This window comes from Lethenteron reissneri, unplaced genomic scaffold (genome assembly GCF_015708825.2).
Source record: "Lethenteron reissneri isolate LAM-NWPU_2019-01 unplaced genomic scaffold, ASM1570882v1 scaffold_224, whole genome shotgun sequence".
Taxonomy (NCBI): domain Eukaryota; kingdom Metazoa; phylum Chordata; class Hyperoartia; order Petromyzontiformes; family Petromyzontidae; genus Lethenteron; species Lethenteron reissneri.
In genome coordinates, this window is record NW_026891746.1 from 1542 (window position 1) to 8582 (window position 7041).

At 56.7% G+C, this 7041-nt stretch overlaps 1 pseudogene; it reads left to right on the forward strand.

The window, feature by feature from the left end:
• Window positions 1-487: 487 nt before the first annotated feature.
• On the forward strand, window positions 488-5378 carry LOC133339754 (protein Wnt-5b-like; annotated as a pseudogene).
• Window positions 5379-7041: the final 1663 nt, after the last annotated feature.

Sequence of the window (7041 nt, forward strand, 5' to 3'; positions counted from 1 at the left end):
TAGTGGTAGTGTAGTGGTAGTGAGCGGACTTTGCTACGAACCCAGCGGCACGACTTCGATTTTCGCTCACAGCCATCACCGGTGACGATCATCTCAACCGGTTCCGGGCCTCCCCTAGGTCGACTCAGCCTCAAATGAGTACCTGGTGTGTAAAACATCAGCTGTGGAGACAAAGGCTACCAGGCGTGGTGCTGGTCACCCACCATGCCCACTTGGGCCCCCACCGGTCTGTTAACGTCTGTAGGGGTGTTTTGGTGGTGGTGGTGGTATTGGACGCAGCAAGTTGGCACAGTAGGGAGCACAGGTGGTGCATCTGCCAGTCATCTCCGTCAACCCGTGGCACCCGCTGGGTCTGTCCTGTGACCTGCCGGCAGCGAGAGCCTTCCGCACTTCCACGCCGACATCCTCAAAGTGCACCTAGCCTGGCACAGGCGCCTTGGCGCCGTCACCGGCTGTTGTTGTTGTTGTTGATGTGGTGGCGGTGCAGGTTCGCGCGAGGCCGCCTTCGCGTTCGCGGTGTCGTCGGCGGGCGTTGCGCACGCGGTGTCGCGCGCGTGCCGCGAGGGCGACCTGGCCACGTGCGGCTGCAGCCGCGCGGCGCGACCCGCGGCGCTGCCCCGCGACTGGCTGTGGGGCGGCTGCGGCGACAACGCCGAGTACGGCTACCGCTTCGCCAGGGAGTTCGTGGACGCGCGCGAACGCGAGCGGGGAGGAGGTGGAGGAGGAGCCGGTGGCGGCGGTGGTGGCGGACGATCGTCTCCAGAGTACGCGCGCGCCGTCATGAATCTGCACAACAACGAAGCCGGCCGGCGGGTGAGTAGGTGGGTGAGTGGGTGAGTGTGGGTGGGTGAGTGAATGGGTGCGTGGGTGGGTGAGTGGGTGGGTGAGTAGGTGGGTGAGTGTGTGGGTGGGTGAGTGTGTGGGTGGGTGAGTGGGTGGGTGGGCGAGTGGGTGAGTGGGTGAGTGTGTAGGTGGGTGGGTGAGTGTGGGTGGGTGAGTGTGTGAGTGGGTGAGTGGGTGAGTGTGTGGGTGGGTGAGCGTGTGGGTGGGTGAGTGGGTGGGTGAGTGTGTAGGTAGGTGAGTGTGTGGTTGAATGGGTGGGTGGTTGAATGGGTTGGTGGCTGGATGAATGAGTGGCTGAATGGGTGGGTGTAGGTAGGTGAGTGAGTGGGTGGGTGAGTGTGTAGGTAGGTGAGTGTGTGGTGGGTGAGTGGGTGGGTGAGTGGCAGGATTATGAGTGACGTGGCTGTTGAGGTGCGCAGGCGGTGCAACTGCTCCGCGGCTCCCAAACCCCAGTAACATGCAAACGTTGGGCCAACGCTGGCACGTGGTTAGAAACGTCGGCCCAACGTCGTTAGCTCAGCGTTAGCCCAATGTGCCACGTTGACTGGGGGGTCGCGAGGGCTGTGACGAGTTGTGGGGCTGGGGAGGTGCAATGGGACAATGCCCCCCCCCCGCCCTGCCACGCAAACCGCGGCACGGCTCGCTGCCGACACGCAGATCCCCGGCTCTTTAGGTGGGGGTTTAACGATGCATCGAATGTATCGACTCATATGCACACATTTGTTTAGCCCGTGTTGCATGTAAACGAGCTCACATTTGCTGCCAGTAGAGGCGACAATTCTTAACAACTCAACGGGGAATGCGGAATTTCCACCACTGGATCAGGACTGCGAAAAACGGGGCTGGCGGTGGTGATGGTAGTGATGATGATGGTGGTAATTATGGTGGTGAAGATGGTGGTGATAATTATGGTGGTGAAGATGGTGGTGGTAATTGTGGTGGTGAAGATGGTGGTGGTAATTGTGGTGGGGATGGTGATGATGCTGTTGGTGGTGGTGATGGTGGTAATTAAGGTGGTGATGATGGTGGTGGTGATGATGATGGTGGTGGTGATGATGGCGGTAGTGATGATGGGGGTGGTGATGGTGATGATGGTGGTGATGTTGGTAGTGGTAGTGATAATGGTGTTGGGGATAGCAATGGTGGTGGTGATGGTGGTGTTCGTGGTAATTATGGTGATGTTGGTGCTGATAGTGGTGATGATGGCGGTGGTGGTGATAATGATCTTGGTGGTGGTGGTGATGATGATGTTGGTGGTGATGATGGTAATGATGATGGTGGTGGTGGTGATGATGATGTTGGTGGTGACGGCTGTGGTGATCACGGCGTGGCACTGCAGGCGGTGTACAGCCTAGCGGACGTCGCGTGCAAGTGCCACGGCGTGTCGGGCTCCTGCTCGCTCAAGACCTGCTGGCTGCAGCTCGCCGACTTCCGTCGAGTCGGGGACCGCCTCAAGGTGAGCGCAGCTGCCCAGAGGGGGTGGAGCGTGCAGGCGGTGACACTGCAGAGGGTGAGAGGCGAAGTGAGGCCACGGGGCCTCGTTCATTCCATGCGCCACGGTGTCTGTCGCGCCAACCTCGTCACTTCATGCGATTTTACGCGGACCGTGTGGACGTGTGTTTATAATAATAGAATCAAACCCGAGCTGACTGAGACCCATCCTCTCTGGGTTTGGGACTGCAGTTGGACCAGTGGCCACATTGCCGGGTGCACAATGGGCGATTGGTCGTGGGTGGCGAGGATGGAGCAATCCACCGTCGGTTCGGTTCACAGCCATGAGTTTCCTCATGCGCTTCCTTCGTCTGACAAGATATTTTTTCCCAATATCGTGCAAATTTTCCACAGTTTATTTTTGCTTGTGTAGTGTCAACGATTCAGAGACAAAGTTTCTAGGAGGGACTTTCTTCATTAACAACTTCACTGTCTCGTCCACACACTCTCCACTGTAGCTCAACCTCGCCTGTACACAACCCTAGCCGTCAAACACTGACGGCACTGACTGAGATAGCCAACTACTCTCCTTCGAGCGCAACATCTAGCGAAGATGGCAGCGACGACGGCGACGAGATGAGAGCGACAACGAGACGAGTCCACTCCTAGAACCGGCAGCCACGAGCCCCCCCCCCCTGCTTTCGGCTCCTTTTATGCTCCCCAGCGCGGCCTGGCTCCGCCCTGACCGCGCCTCCCTTCTCGAACTCGCTAGCAGGTTCCAGGGGCCTCCGAATGTGATCCTCCGTGACCCTTGCCCCAGTTCCTCCGCCCTGCCCACACCCCGTGCACGCCCTCACCGGCGTGTGCGCTGTCTGTCCACCACAGTTGCCGCTGCTGTCCACCAGCCGGCGCTATTACACTACACTTGGATAATTATCTATAGGACAGATACAAATCTATAGAGATAGTGAGCAATTCACGAATCTATAGAGATGCCGTGCTACTCATTACCCGGATGAAAGTTATTAATGCCCCTTGTGAACTGCACTTTAATTCTTTAATGAATGCATTTTGGATGTAGCTAACGAACGAGACATCATGAGCAATGATGATACATCAGCTGCACGTGACACTTATCACCAGAATTTTACGAGGCATCTTGCCTTGGTTGTGAGAAATTGCCATTCGGAACCAAAGACAATGATGGTGTGCTTCTATACAGCTATCATTCAGTCCATCCTCACCTCCTCCATCACCGTCTGGTACGCTGCTGCAACTGCCAAAGACAAGAGCAGACTGCAGCGTATCATCCGCACTGCTGAGAAGGTGATTGGCTGTAATCTACCAACCCTTGAGGACCTGCACACTTTGAGGACCCTGAAGCGAGCGAGGAAGATTGCGGACGATTCCTCGCACCCTGGATACTCTCTGTTCCAGCTACTCCCCTCCGGCAGAAGGCTGCGGTCCATCAAGACCAAAACCTCACGTCATAAAAACAGTTTTTTCCCATCTGCTGTTGGCCTCCTCAACAAGGCCAAGGGCTTAAAATGACTTTTTACACTTAAATGACTGTTACACTTACTATAACATTTTATCTACATAATTACACCTTTCCATACTTACAACGTGTAATCTTATTTGTATTTTGTATTTTAAGATTGTTTAATGCGGCTAATTAACATTTACATTCGCATTTATAAGGTCTACTTATTCATAATTTAAAGATTTTAGCCCTTTGGTATTACTTATACTTTGTAACGTTAGTATAGTTAGAGTGTATACTTTTATATAAGTTAAGATTCCTACTTGTTCAATGTATGCACCGTCCCGCCATAGTGAATTCCTTGTTTGTGCAAACTTACATGGCGATTAAAACCGTTTCTGATTCTGATTCTGAACGCCTGCAGCTAGCAGGCATCAACCTGTGTCAAAGGAATAATCCCAGGGAGATGACGTCGCTGAACACCGCTGGTGCACAGCCTGCAGTAGGCCCTCGCTCTACACACTGGGCACGCAACTTCCAATAGAAAACAATGGGCCACTGTCATGTCTGTGATGGAGCCGATCGCCACCGGGACGCATTCGCCGGGAGGGCCCCTGCAACCATAGCCTAGTGGTGGCGCTAGCCCAAGCAAACGAGCAAACACACGCCAGGGTCCCAAGCACAGCTCGGGGGGCCCCAGATGAACTCAATAACCACTCGGCTCCTCCTCACCTGTCACGCGCTATGACGACGATGATGATGACGACGATAACGACGACGACGACCGTGGTGGCGCCTGCAGGAAAAGTACGACGGAGGTGCTGCATGAGGTTGGGTGAGCCGCAAAGGGAGCGGTGGCGCTGGTGCCGCTGGTGGCGCCGGTGGCGGCGGCGGCGGCGGGCGGTCGTCTCCGCAGCTGGAGCCCGTGAACGGGCGCTTCACGCCGCCCACGCAGGACGACCTCGTCTACTTGGACGCGAGCCCCGACTACTGCACGTACGACGAGACGCGCGGGCATCGCCGGCAACGGTGGCGCGCCAGTGCAACCGCACGTCCGAGGGCACCGACGGTTGCGAGCTCATGTGCTGTGGCAGAGGATACGACCACTACAAAGGTGACAAAATCCTTGCATTTTCCCTTCGCTGTCTCTGTCGCATTTGAGTGTAAGCAAATTTCTGGAATAAGGGAAAGTTAATTTTTTGTTCAAATATGGTGCGGCTGAAACTCGACTTCGAGCCCATGATCCAAAAGGTGCCGGCTCATTGACCCTGACACAGCCACTACGATTCAGCCAAGCCACTCGGCTAGCTGCAGAAGCTTAAACTTATCTCGCTCCCATACGGATTCTTCATCTGGTGACGTAACGGTGATCGCATGAATTGGGATAAAAATTGGGGACATATAATGACAACAACAACAACAAATTATCTCTCCGGCGTGCGTTCGGGGGTCGGTACCACACGTTCGCCCGGCACGATGTCTGACGTTTCGCCTCACGCCCGCTGCATTCCCCTCCTCCCCAGCCACGGTGGTAGAGCGATGCCACTGCAAGTTCCACTGGTGCTGCTACGTCAAGTGCAGGATGTGCACAGAGATCGTCGACCGATTCGTCTGCAAGTAGCCGGCACGGCCCCCACGGCTCCCACGGCCCCACGGCCCCACGGCCCCTACGGCCGCCCGGTTTTGGCCGAGCGACGCCGTGGCCCAGCGCCCTCCCCGCCCCGGCGTCTCCACGTCGCCAGAACCCCAACGCCTTCTCTCTCGACGGGCCGGACGTCAATAATGCAGCCGGCCCGCACGCAAACCCCCACTCGGCGTCAGCCACGAGCCCGGCGCGTGGCTTCAGCTGCGGACTGGCTGCTACTCGTCGCGTGCCACCTGCAGCTCCGGGCTAGCAGCGACTCGGACAAGATTTCTACACCCGGTACACCACATCCATCGGCTACCAGTCACGTGCCACCTGCAGCTCCGGGCTAGCAGCGACTCGGACAAGATTTCTACACCCGGTACACCACATCCATTGGCTACCAGTCACGTGCCACCTGCAGCTCCGGGCTAGCAGCGACTCGGACAAGATTTCTACACCCGGTACACACATCCATTGGCTACCAGTCACGTGCCACCTGCAGCTCCGGGCTAGCAGCGACTCGGACAAGATTTCTACACCTGGTACACCACATCCATCGGCTACCAGTCACGTGCCACCTGCAGCTCCGGGCTAGCAGCGACTCGGACAAGATTTCTACACCCGGCACACCACATCCATCGGCTAACCAGTCACGTGCCACCTGCAGCTCCGGGCTAGCAGCGACTCGGACAAGATTTCTACACCCGGCACACCACATCCATCGGCTACCAGTCACGTGCCACCTGCTACTCCAGTCTACTAGTGACCCGGAAGATATTCAGCAAGAAATTGAAGCCCCCGGTGTTATCGCAACAACAGAAAGGCTCAGGTTACCGTCGCCTGTATTATTATTATTGTAATTATCGTCGCTATTATTTGTGGCACTGTTTTTTGTTGTTGTTGCAACTCGACTGAGAAAGTTGATTGGTCTAATAAACTGGCAGCAGCTACTGCCTTGCCTTTTTTGGTGTCGCCAAAAGCCAACATCTGAAGGGGCCAGGATATCAACCAACACCAGCCGTCGGCTACCTCCGGCTGCCCCCCGGCGTTCTGAAGGCACCACGTTGTGAAATGCCTTCTCCAACTGTGAGTCGTTCAGTCATGAGCTGGCGCCCCCCTCCCCGCCCCTCTCTCTCTCTGCTCCGGAGAGGGCCTCCATTCCAAACACTTGAAACGGCCATTGGGGGCTTAACTTCAGCCCGGATCTGTCCGGGGATTAGCGACCCATAAAATATTTCCCCACCCGGCACACCACATCCAGTATCTATATATCTCTCTTGCTACGGCCGTGGCTACCCACCTACTGCTCCGGTCTACCGGCGACCCACCGGCAGATATCGGTGCGCAATCGAGGAACCCGGTTGCGACGAACACATTGCCCGCATGTGAGGCAGCGCGAACGGCGTTCACTTGCGGCGAGGCGTTTGCGACGCCGCCGCCACTTCCGCCAGGTGCCCGGGGGACACTCGCGACAGCTTCGCTCTGGCGACCGTCGGCAGATGGTAGACGGCCGTTCTGTCGCGAGCTGCTGTTGGCGACGTCGCCCATGGGGGAGAGCGCCGAGCCGGTCGGCTGCAAGCGGTCGGTCGACGTTTTTTCCAGTCGCGCTGTGTACGAGGGAGAGGCGTCACCCGCTGTCGATATTTTTTTTCGTCCG